Source organism: Neofelis nebulosa, chromosome 9 (genome assembly GCF_028018385.1).
Source record: "Neofelis nebulosa isolate mNeoNeb1 chromosome 9, mNeoNeb1.pri, whole genome shotgun sequence".
NCBI classification, from domain to species: Eukaryota; Metazoa; Chordata; class Mammalia; order Carnivora; family Felidae; genus Neofelis; species Neofelis nebulosa.
The window spans coordinates 50245562-50258943 of NC_080790.1; positions in this window are offsets into that span (position 1 = coordinate 50245562).

A 13382-nucleotide genomic window follows, 5' to 3' on the forward strand; every position below is an offset into this window, starting at 1 on the left:
ATGGCCATCTGCAATTAAAATTAAATTGGGCTTCCTGTATTTTATCTGGCCACCCTTTTTGCATAATCTTAAAGTATCTCTCCCACAAAATACTTATTAATAGCAAAGGGGGAAAATAGTAAATTTACAATATGGAAACCTGACAGTCATGACCTTAATTAAGTGATCAAAGTTAAGACCATCAGTAGTGGGACAAACACACATGGTGCACTGAGGAGAATGCATCACCTCGTAATCTTAAGTCTGAAAACTGAGTGAAATGGTTTTTCTAAGCCATTAAGTCCCCTGAAAACTGTTACAGATTTTTTCATTTACACACCAAGAGGAGAGAACACAGACCTGGAATATTAAAACAAACAGTCCAGGAAAAAGCCACATTCCTAAAATTTTGGAATGTACTAGAGGACATTAATCACAAGGAAATCCCAAATCGAGAGACATTCATGAGAAAAGCAGCCTGTACTCTTTGAAAAATATCAAAGTCATGAAAAACAAAGAATGAGGACCTGTTCTAGATTAGAGAAGTCTAGACATGACAATTAAACATAATGTGTGATTAAGAACAACAAAAAAAATGGTTTTCTTTCTCTTTGTTTCATTTTTCTTTTTTCTTTCTCCTTGCTATAAAGGATATTACAGGGAAACTGGCAAAATATTAATAAACTTTGTAGATCAGCTAATAGCATGGTATCAGTGTAATTTCCTGATTTAACTAATCATATAGTGGTTGCATAAGAGAATGTACTTGCCTTTAGAAATAAAGGGGCATTATGCCTTCAACTTTCAAATGGTTCAATATATATATATATATATATATATATATATATATATATACATATGTATGTATATATATATACATATACAGTTTACCTTTGAATAACAGTGGGGTTAGGGGTGCACACTCCACATAGTCGAAAACCCACATATAACTTGACTCCACAGAAATTTAACTACTAATAGCCTACTGGTTTTTTAATGTTTGTTTGTTTGTTTGTTTGTTTATTATATTTATTTATTTTTCAGAGACAGAGTGAGACAAAGTGAGAATGGGGGAGGAGCAGAGAGAGAGGGAGACACAGGATCCGAAGCAGGCTCCAGGCTCCAAGCTGTCAGCACAGAGCCCAATGCGGGGCTTGAACCCACAAACCATGAGATCATGACCTGAGCCGAAGTCAGACGCTCAAATGACTGAGCCACCGGGGCACCCCTATTTATTTATTTTTAAATTTAATGTTTATTTATTTTTGAGAGAGAGAGAGGCAGAGCATGAGCAGGGAAGGGATAGAGAGAGAGGGAGACACAGAATCTGAAGCAGACTCCAGGCTCTGTACTGTCAGCACAGAGCCCTACACAGGGCTCAAACTTACAAATTGCGATGTCATGACCTGAGCTGAAGTTGGACGCTTAACTGACTGAGCCACCCAGGCCCCTAATATTTATTTATTTTTGAGAGAGAGAGAGAGAGAGAGAGAGAGAGAGAGAGACAGAATGTGCAGGGGGGAGGGGCAGAGAGAGAGAGAGGGAGACACAGCATCCGAAGCAGGCTCCAGGCTCCAAGCTGTCAGCACAGAGCCTGATGCGGGGCTCGAACTCACGAACCGTGAGGACACGACCTGAGCCGAAGTCGGATGCTCAACCAACTGAGTCACCCAGGTGCCCCTAGGGTTACCTGTTTAAATATTTGTTTGTTAGGGGTGTCATAACAGAATATCACAGACTGGGTAGCTTAAACAACAGAATTTATTTTCTCCCAGTTCTAGAGGCTGGAAGTCCATGATCAAGGTGTTGGCAGGGTTGGTTTGTTTGTTTTCTCTTGAGGCCTCTCTCCTTGACTTGCATATGGCTGCTTCTCGCTGTGGTCACATGGCCTTTTCTCTATGGCAGTACACCTGTGGTATCTCTCTGTGTACACCTTAATCTCCTCTTCTTATAAGAACACCAGTCAGATTGGATTTGGAGTCACCCTAACCACCTCTTTTTAACTTCGTTGTTTTAAAGGCTCTATTTCCAAATACAGTCAGACTCTAAGATACTGGGGATTAGGGTTTTAACATATGAATTTGCGGGAGGGCACAATTCAGTCCCTAACAATGGATATGCATGAAGACAAACTGATAAAGCATGCGGCAATGTAACATATTAACAACTGGGAAATGGGTGAAGAGCATACAAGCATTATCTGAACTTTTCCTGCAACCTTTTTGTGTCTAAAATTATTCCAGAATTAAAAAAAAAGAAAAAGACCAGTAAGATTTCTCACTCTCATGGTGCTTGGGGGTAAGGTAGATGTACAGTGAACAAGAAAAGAAAGTAAGAAAAAAAAGTATGTGGTACCGAGAACACTCTAGACAGCAGATATGAACTGCCGTATGGGTCAGAGGACTTGCAGAACCTGTGCCCAGTCAGCTGCAGTGAAGAGGCACTTCCAGTCACCTGGATCTTACAGTGGTGGCTGTGAAGAGGGAAAGCAAACAGACATGCCCTGGACACCTAACCCTCTGAACAGATTTTGAAAATTCTCTTTTCCCCAACTGTGAACTCTCAAGAGTGAAACCATGAGAACATTATTATAATGTTTTTAATGTTTATTTATTTTTGAGAGAGGGAGAGAAAGCACGAGCAGGGAGGGGCAGAGAGAGAGGGAGACAGAGGATCCGAAATGGGCTCTGCCCTGCCAGCACAGAGCCCGATGTGGGGTTGGAACTCACGAAAAGCAAGATCGTGACCTGAGCCAAAGTTGGACACTCAACCGAGTGAGCCACCAGGTGCCCCCATGATATTTTTAATATATTCAACACAAGGATTTACTTCTATGCTCCCCCATATTGAAATATCATTTATTTAACAAAAATACTTTACGCTTTGATTTTTAGTCCAAATCCTGTGGGGTGCAGGTTCTCAAGCCCTTCTGTAGTCAGGCTTACCTAGCCTTTCTGCTCTCCTCTTCCTTTGCTCTGCCCTCCACTCAGTACTTCACTTCTACCTGGCGTTTGGTTGGCCTCCTCTCTCTGTTCCCAAGAACCACTGCTGTTCATCCCTCAAGGCTGCACCCCCAGTCTGCCTGACTTAAAAGCTTTGCCTGTGTCTTTGTCTTCACTTTTTTTTGAGAGGGAGAGAGAGAGTGAGAGTGTGTGAGCAAGGGAGGGGCAGAAGGAGAGGGATAGAGAGATTTTTCTTTTCTTTTCTTTTTTTTTTTTTTAGAGACAGCACAGGGGCAGAGGGAGAGAGAGGATCCCAAGCTGACTCTGCACTGACTCGGGGCTGGATCTCATGACCCTGGGATCATGACCTAAGCCCAAATCAGATGCTCAACCCATATAGTCACCCTGGCACGTCTGGTCTTCACTTTGAGTGGCCCCAAATGTTTCACCGACACATAAGGACGAATCGGGACCACACACAGGCAAAATCAAAATTTTTTTAAAGTTTATTTTATTTTGAGAGAGAGAGAGTGGGGGAGGAGCAGAGAGAGAGGGAGAGGAGAGAATCCCAAGCAGGTTCCACACTGTCAGCACAAGAGCCCAGTGCAGGGCTCAAACCCATGAACCATGAGATCATGACCTGAGCTGAAACCAAAAGTCAGACGCTTAACTGACTGAACCACCCAGGTGCCCCAACAAATCTTTGCTCCAACACAACTTGGACTGGCGGTATGAATTGCCCTCTCCTCTGGACTGTCACAGCATATAGGACTATCTTCTTTCAGCCCTCAGAATGACATCTTGAGATTATTTTGCACCTGTCTATCTCCTCCAATACAGTGTGGCCTTATTTAAAGAGAATTCATATCTCATGACTCATCTCATTCATGCAAGCACAAAGCATAGGAATGACCAAACATCTATTAATAATCATTCTAGTAATAGCTAACCTTTACTGAACACTGACTATGTGTCAGGTACTGTTTTAAGCATTTTGTATATATTATCCTATGTAATTCTCACATTTACCCCATAAAGTAAGTGCTATTACTATCTCCATCTTACAGATAGAGGAAATGAAGCACAGGAGGTTTAAGGAATGTGTCCAAGTTCACACAGCTAGTAAGGGAAGGGGCAGGGGCTGAACAGGCTGGCTCCAGAGCCCCTGCTCTAATATCACTACCACTTATTGAGCATTTGGTCTGTGCCAGGAGAATCCCAACTTCATAGTTCGTGAGTTCAAGTCCCACATGGGGTGAACACGAGCTCCGCTTCAGGTGAACAAGAGCCCCATTTCTCTCTCTCTCTCTCTCTCTGCCCCTCACTCACTTGCACCCCCCCAAAAAAAAGAATAGAGGCGAGGGGCGCCTGAGTGGCTCAGTTGGTTAAGCGTCTGACTTGATTTTGGCTCAGGTCATGTTTTCGCAGTTTGTGGGATCAAGCCCCGAGTCCGTGGTGTCGGCTTGAGATTTACTCTCTCCCTCTCTCTCTCTGCTCCTCCCCTTCTCACTCTCTCTCTTTCTCCCTCAAAATAAATAAATAAACATTAAAAAAAAAGAATACAGAGATGAAGCTTTACCAAAGTGGTTAAAAATACATGATTCTGAGAGCAGCACCAATCAAGAATTGTTATGTAAAATACTGTTGGTCTCCCAAACATCAGTGCTTAGATGCCAGTCCATCATGTTCTTGCTTATTATTTCCTTATGATTAATTATAAATCAATTACCTCTTGTATTTTATCGTGAACATAATTCAACACATTTTCTATTTGTCCTGATTTTATTCCATTCAAGATTAAAGGTGGTAGTAATATTGAGGGGAGTGATTTGCTGCAGAGAACAACATAACTAACACTGTGTGCCAGGCTTTATGTTCTAAATGCTTTATGCTTAGGGGCGCCTGGGTGGCTCAGTTGGTTAAGCATCCGACTTCAGCTCAGGTCATGATCTCACAGTTTGTGAGTTCGAGCTCTGCATTGGGTTCTATGTTGACAGCTCAGAGCCTGGAGCCTGCTTCAGATTCTGTCTCTCTCTCTCTCTCTCTCTCTGCCCCTCCCCTGCTCACATTCTTTCTGTCTCTTTGTCTCAAAAATAAATATTAAAAAAAATAAATAAACTAAATGCTTTATGCTTAATAACTCGTTTAATCCTCATAATAACCCTATAAAGTAGTATGCTACAATATTCCCATTTTCTAGTCAAGAAACGGAGGCACAGAGAGGTTAGTAACTTTGCCAAAATCACATGGCTAGTAAATAGCAGACTATTTTTCAAATTCCTTTCCTTTCTTTTTTTAAGACACAAGAAAATTAGTTTTTGAAAATTAAGAGAATAGGGAAGAAGTCAGCAGCCCAAACTTTGGTTTCTGAAACTAATAATAGCAGCATATACTAGGCACAGTTGTGTTTTACATGTATTATCCAATCCTCATACCTATCCTATTATTACCCTTATTTTTCAGATGAGAAAAGTAAGACACAAAGAGGTGAAATAACTTGGCCTAGGTGCACAGCTGGTCAGTGGCAGAGCAAAGTAAAATGCTGAAAAAAATGTAAGAGAAGAGGCATTATAAACTTTAGGGTCACTGGGATCTCTCCATGACAGAAAGCAACTTGACCTGAATTTTGTCACTATTGCTCAGTCAAGAAAGAGTATGCTTTCAGAGAAAGCTACTACTCTTCGGTGAGTACTGCAAGCCATGCTTGGGTGACAGAAGTTTTCATCAGTACATCTGGTTCATGCCCCGGTCCCTTCCCGAACATGTAGGCAGTTACAAGGCCTTTGTCCTGCATCACTGTGGTGGAACCTGAAGACGAGAATCAGATTTCCCCATAGTCGCTGCTTCATAGACTTTCCCTTTAGTCTTCATCTTACCGGAACCTTCAAGATCACTCAACAGGGTTGACCCCCTCTCTTATTCTTCAACACTCTTCTCTTGCTTTCATAACATCCCTTCCTAGTTTCCCTTCTACTTCTCTGGCTTCTTCCTCTCAAAGTCCTTTGCCAGTTTCTTCTCCTCTATGTGGCCTTTAAATATCAGGTTCTATCCTGGCATTCTCTACTCTCCCCTCGGCTATTTTATTCTCAGCCATGGCTGTGACTATCTCTATGCTGCTAACCCCCAAGTTTATCTCCATCCTGGTCTCTTCTGTGAGCTCCACATCTGTGTCTATCCGTATCATCAACATTTCAGAGTTAATACATTCAAAATACAACTCCTGATCTACCCCCAAAGCTGATTTTCCTCCTAGTCTTTTCTATCTTAGTCATTGGGAAAACCCAGCTACCAGCTAGTTGTTTGTGCCAGAAACACAGGACTCAGCCTTGAGTCACACCCAGCTCTTCACAGACCTGTATATTCTTTCTCCAGAATAGGCCTCAGTTCCATCCACCTCTCTCCATCACTCCAGTCTGGGTCAACTCCATCTCCTGCCCAGACAACAGCACTAGCCTCTTAACTGATTCAGTATTTCACAGTGTAGCTGGCACCATCCTTCTCCTGAAAACCTCTCGATGGCTTGGCCACCTTACTTCAAATAAGATCCAAGATGCTTGTGGCTGCCTTTAGCCCCCTTCACCTTTCTTCTTGCCTGCCACACTCTCATCACACTGGTTTCTTTCACAGCCTTGATCACAGCAAACTCTTACCTGCTTCAAAGCCTTTGTGAATGCTGCTGGCTCAGAGCAGATCCTCTTCTCTGGCTCTTCAGTTGGCCAACTCATCTTCTGGGGGCTCGGCTTCAATAGCATCTCCCAAGACTCTCCGGTCTCTCTTACATGTCTCTTATTAGACTCTCTGAATGCTCTTGATGCATTCTGTGATTTTCTTCCTAATAGTAGTTATGTGATTATTTGATCAATATCTATCTTCTCCAACCAAATGTATGCTCCAGGAGGACCAGGACTATGTATTTTATTTATTTATTTTTAAATGTTTATTTATTTTGGGGGGGAGGGGCTGAGGGGGGGACAGAAGATCCGAACTGGGTTCCATGAACCCACAAACCACGAGATTATGACCTGAGCAGAAGTCAGATGCTTAACTGACTAAGCCATCTGGGGCCCTGCCCATGTATTTTATTCACCAGTCTATGTGACTGACAGAGGTCTGACCATAGACTTAAGATATTTTCAAAGTGGAAACTTTCACCCAGCTTCTTTGCTGAGTGTTTTTGGTGTCTGCTCAGTTGGGATTTCTCTGTCACAATCTGCCACCTGAGTCCTGAGATAACGGCCAGGGGCAGCTTAGCAACTTGACTGCCTGTCTTTTCCCACTCACTTGTGAGGGGGGGCTAAAACACAAGCTGCTGCTGACTAGCATCACTGGGAAGGGCAGGAACTTTGCTGTGAGCCATGTAGGAAGAGGCCCCACGTGTGGGTGAGGTTGTCACTGCAAAGTTGGAGTTTTGCAAATGATGAGACAGGACACTTACACAGAATGAAAATGCAAGGTTGCAAATTCTGTTCGAGGGAGCTGGAAAGGGGAACTGCATGATGAATGGGGTTGGGGGGGTTGGGAGAGGTTCAGAAAAGGCAATACTGGCTACTTTATAATTTACTGCTTATAGCTTCTGCTTTCAGCATCTGCTGTGAACAGATGGTGGGCTAGGATCTCTTTAGCCAACTGAGCCAAGGATGGAGTGAACCTCCCCTTGTCTTTGTAAACTATAGGCTGTGGGTGTCGGCTGGGGGGGGGAGGCGATTGCCCTGTAGCAATTGGCAATTAGCTCGATATCTCTCTCCCCCAACTCAGAAATCTTATCTCTGATTCCTAAGTGAACTATATTGATATCCTGGTCTCATATTGACCTATGTGTGTTTTTGTTTTTTCCCAAATCCCTGAGACTCCTCGCTTCTCTCATCCCCAAATCTAGTTATCCTGAAAGGTTTTCTAATAAATAGGTAGCTTTTCATATCAACAGGGGTTAGGCCCAACCTAAAGAACAAACCATTAAGAGGGGGAAGAGGGGCGCCTGGGTGGCTCAGTCGGTTAAGCATCCGACTTCGGGCCAGGTCACGATCTCGCGGTCCGTGAGTTCGAGCCCCGCGTCGGGCTCTGGGCTGATGGCTCAGAGCCTGGAGCCTGCTTCTGATTCTGTGTCTTCCTCTCTCTCTGCCCCTCCCCCGTTCATGCTCTGTCTCTCTCTGTCTCAAAAAAATAAAATAAACATTAAAAAAAATTTAAAAAAAAAAAGAGGGGGAAGAACTTTCATGGATTCCTTTCTCCCCATGCTGTTTAGAAATATTTTCAGGGTAATTACATTACTTAATAATATAAAAGTATAAATACAGAAGTATTTTTATGTTTATAGTTTTTACAGCTATCAAATCACACAGTTCTAAATTAAACACCAACAAAACTACTAAAGTTAATAAAATCAAAATACCATCATTACTTAATGTGACAGATTACACTTGGATGAAATGAAATCACCTGCAACATGAGTGTGGTCGTGCCAGGTACAGGGCGCTGGGCGTCCTGCACCACCATTTCCTGAGCTATGACTCTATTCTCCTACAATTTTCCTTTCCCTTGGTTTCTTCATTCCACCATGGCATCAGGGAGCTGTCACTTGGTGCTAATGTGTTGTTTTCATATCATTTGCTCCTGTTAATGTTTCATCAAGTCCTAACAACTTGGCACTTTGGTACCAACAAGAGCAAGCACAGGGGCGCCTGGGTGGCGCAGTCGGTTAAGCGTCCGACTTCAGCCAGGTCACGATCTCGCGGTCCGTGAGTTCGAGCCCCGCGTCGGGCTCTGGGCTGATGGCTCGGAGCCTGGAGCCTGTTTCCGATTCTGTGTCTCCCTCTCTCTCTGCCCCTCCCCCGTTCATGCTCTGTCTCTCTCTGTCCCAAAAATAAATAAAAAACGTTGAAAAAAAAATTAAAAAAAAAAAAAAGAGCAAGCACAAATGGACCCATGGTACTGAAATTGTATTGTTGGGGGATCATACAGATGATCTAGAATTGCACTGTCCCATATGGCAGCCACTAGCCACCTGTGGCTGCTGAGCACTTGAAATGTGGATAGTCTGAATCGCGCTGTGTATAGATGTAAAATAAACTCATATCATATTTTGATGACTTAGAATGAAAAAGAGCAAAATATCTCATTCAAAATTTAAAAATTGATTCCATATCAAAATCACATTATTTGGGGTATATTGGGTTAAGTAAAATATATTGTCAAGATTAATTCCACCTGGGTTTTTTGTTTGCGTTTATTTTTGCTTTTTAAAAGATGTATACTAGAGGGGACCCTGGGTGGCTCAGTCAGTTGAGCATCCAACTCTTGATTTCGGCTCAGGTCACGATCGCACAGTTTCATGAGTTCGAGCCCCAAGTCGGGCTCTGTGCTGATATCGTGGAGACTACTTGAGATTCTCCCTCTTTCTGCCCCTCCCCCACTCACATTCTCTCGGTCTCTCTCAAAATAAATAAACTTTAAAAAAAATACATACATATATATATACACTAGAAAGTTTTTTTTTTAATTTTTTTTTTCAACTTTTTTTTTTTTTTTTTTGGGACAGAGAGAGACAGAGCATGAACGGGGGAGGGGCAGAGAGAGAGGGAGACACAGAATCGGAAACAGGCTCCAGGCTCCGAGCCATCGGCCCAGAGCCTGACGCGGGGCTCGAACTCACGGACCGCGAGATCGTGACCTGGCTGAAGTCGGACGCTTAACCGACTGCGCCACCCAGGCGCCCCTACACTAGAAAGTTTTAAATTGCACATGTGGCTCACATTGTATTTCTATGAGACTACATGGTCTAGAATAATTGTGTGTGTGTGTGTGTGCGCGTGTGTGTGTCTGAGAGAGAGAGAGAGAAGATGTGTACAACTTTCTGAAAATACTGTATAAAAATTCTCATAGAAAACACATGGGTATCCAAAACACATAGACCTAGCAGTTTACCACTGCTCTAGCATTTAAAGGCTACATTCTTTCTCAGAAGCCAAGGATACAGAACCAGCATAGGACTTTCCTTGGCTTTCACTCCAGTATCCTAGTGATATATTTCTGTGGTTTTCCTACACGGTTTCCTTGTAAAAGTATCTGGGGGAAGAATCCAGGCACTTCCATCCCTCCCAGAACATATGTATTGCCATATATGGTCATTTCACAGTCATTTGATCAAAAGTGTTCTCCACTGGGGAAACCCATGGTAGAGAAAGACAAAAAACAAAAACAAAAACCAGTGAGCATGTACTTTCTAGGCCAACTACTTCCCAAGCACACAAAAACTACTGAAATTCAAGGACTGCATCAGTTAAAGAATTGGCCTAAAATGATGTGTAGCCAGATATCCAATTGCATTCATTTCGCAAATATTTTCTGAATATCTACATTGACACAAAGCCCCACGGTAGACACAATTAAAATAAAAAGATAAATAAATCAGGAATTTGCTGTCCAGAGGTGATAATGATACAGTCTGGGAGATTCTGAAAGGAAAACAGCATGAGTCTGGTCTTTGCTTGGGGCCTGGGGTTTTTATTAGCGATTGTGGTCTGGTGCAGTACGAGTATCCTCTTAGGCAACCAAGAACTGGTGAGAACAAGGACAGGATACAAGTGTCCTTCATAAGTCACTCATTTCCTGAAGCCAGGGGTCTTGGCATCAAGGTGTTTGGAGTCAGTGGTCTTGGAGAACATTTATAGGGACCCTGCCTGGTCCCTCCTTAGATGTTATCTGTTGTGATGGAAGACTCCAAACATATCATTATTTCTTTGTCCATTACAAGGCATATGTGGAGTGAGGTGGGGGTGCAGGTCCTAGCAAGAATAGAAGCTGGAAAAGAAGCAAAGGGAAAAAAGCCAGTTTTTTTTTTTAAGGGGGTCCCTTCATTTTCCTGTCTCAATAAGCCATGTCAAAATTTCTTCCTTTTTAAATAGCGAAAGTTGCAGTGCATGGGTGGCTCAGTCGGTTGAGCATCCAACTTCAGCTGAGGTCATGATCTCATGGTTCATGAGTTCGAGCCCCTCATTGGGTTCTCTGCTATCAGGGCAGAGCCTGCTTCGGATCCTTTGTTTCCCGGCTCTCTGCCCTTCTCCCACTTGTAAGCGCATGTGCGTTCTCTCTCTCAAAATGAAATAAACCTTAAATAAGTAACTAACTAAATAAATAGCAAAAGTGAATCCAGTATATGTTCTAAGAATAGTCTAAGTGAGCTCTATATCTGAACTCATTTAATCCTCACAGCCATATGAGGTTGTCCCCCATTTTACAGGTGAGAAGATTAAGGCAAAGGATTATGAAAATACTTAAGGTCATATGATTATTAAGTAGCACTGGCAGGTTTCAAACACAGAAATCACCTGCAAAATCTGAGCTTTTTAGTCACTATTCAATCTTGCTTCACTTTATTATTTTTTTAAGATTTTATTTTTAAGTAATCTCTACCCCCAATGTGGGGCTCACGACCCCGAGATCAAGAGTCACATGCTGTTCCGACTGAGCCTGCCAGGCAGGCCTATCTTGTCTCACTTAAAAAAAAAATTAAAAAAATAATGTTAGTATTTGCTTATTGGAAAAAAAAACTGAATATACAGAAAAGTAGAAAAGAACATAAACCCTCAAATTCCTACCCCCAACACGACAGTTGTTTAATATGTAAATACTACTTTTTTTAAAAGTTTATTCATTTCGAGAGAAAGAGAGAGTGGGAAGGGGCAGAGAGAGAGGGAGAGAGAGAATCCTAAGCAAGCTCTGCACTGTCAGCGTAGAGCGCATCGCAGGGCTCGAACTCTCAAGCTGTGAGATCGTGACCTGAGCCAAAATAGAGTTGGACGCTTAACCAACTGAGTCACCCAGTCTCCCTATAAATACTACTTTTAATTTGAACCATAATTATGTATTGTAAGAAGGATATACATAAAGGGCTACAAAAGCTCAGAGGAGGGAAAGAGGACTTCTGGATGGATCTTGAAGAACAGGGTATGATGTAGATGTTGGGGCATTGCAGACAGAAAATTGCAAGAACAGCGGTGAGGATTCAAGTAAGGAGGTCCAGGGCTTATTGGCGAAACAGCAAGGAATTGTTGGGGAACAGTGTTCATCTTGAACAATGAAGCTAGAAAACGAAATTAAGGACAAGTCATAAAAAGTCTAGAATTCCTCCACCTTACATCTTATCAGTACAGGTAATACCGCACTGATTATCATTTATTCCTGTCAATCTCCCCAATGAAAGTAGGAATTCCAGTTTATGTCCCCATTCATTTGATGAGTGCCTAGTTTCTGTGTGCTAGGCACTGTGTTGAGCAATGGGGATGACCAATGACCTGCCTATATCTCTGCCCCGAAAAGAATTCACAGTCTAGTAAGAAAGAAAATATAAGACAGGTCAGATAGAAATATGAACAATGTAGGGTTCTGTCACTTGCTAACAAAAAAGTGTGGCTAAAGTAAACTATTACAACATCTCTGGCCATGGTCTCCTCTTTTCTTATAATCTCACCTTATAGAAGCCAGATCACAGGGAGTAATAAAGAGGTTTTTTTGGTTTTATATATATATTTTTTTTTTTTTTTTTTTTTTTAAGGAATCACTGTGATCAAATGAGGAGTCTGGTAGAATAGGCCAGATAGAACTAAATGACAAGTAAGATAAGGACTAAAAAATGTTCATGGACTTTAAAAACTAAGACACTGGAGAGCTTGATGAGAAAAATTTCTGCAGTTTCAAGCAGTGTGCAGAATCCAGGTGGGTGGGTGTTGAGGAACAAAGGGATGGTGATGTCCTGGAGAAGGTGAGCTACACTGTTATTGAAATGGAACCCCTTTTGGGTTGTTGTATTGTCCTTTGAGGGGCTGAGATAACTTTAAAGGAAGGTGAAAATGAATTTGTTTCAAATGACCAATAAGCACATGAAAATGTTCTCAACAGTAGCTGGCAGGGAAATGCAAATCAAAATCTACAATGAGATATCACTTCACACCCACTATTATGACGGCTATAATAAAAAAGACAATAGTAAATGTCTAGGAAATAGTAAAGGATATGGAAATATTAGAACCCTTAGACAGGTGCCAGTGTGAATGCAAAATGGTGCTGCCAATTCGGAAAACAGTTTGGGAATTCCTCAAAAAGTTAAACATATATTTAGTTAGCATACTATCCAGCCCCTCCTGGATATAATACCCAAGAGAAATGCACACATTTATCCATACAAGAACCAGTACAGGAATGTTGGTAGTAGCATTACTTATAATAGTCAAAAAGTAGAAACAACTCAAATGTCCATCAGCTGATGAATGGATAAACAAAATAGGTATACTCCTACAATGGAATATTATTCAGCCATAAAAAGGAATTAAGTACTGATATATAGGAATTAAGTACTACAATGTGGATGAACCTTGAAAATATTATGCTAAGTTGAGAGAAGCCAGTCACAAGACCATATTTGTATAATTCCATTTATGTGAAATGTCCAGGTGCAAGACCATATGA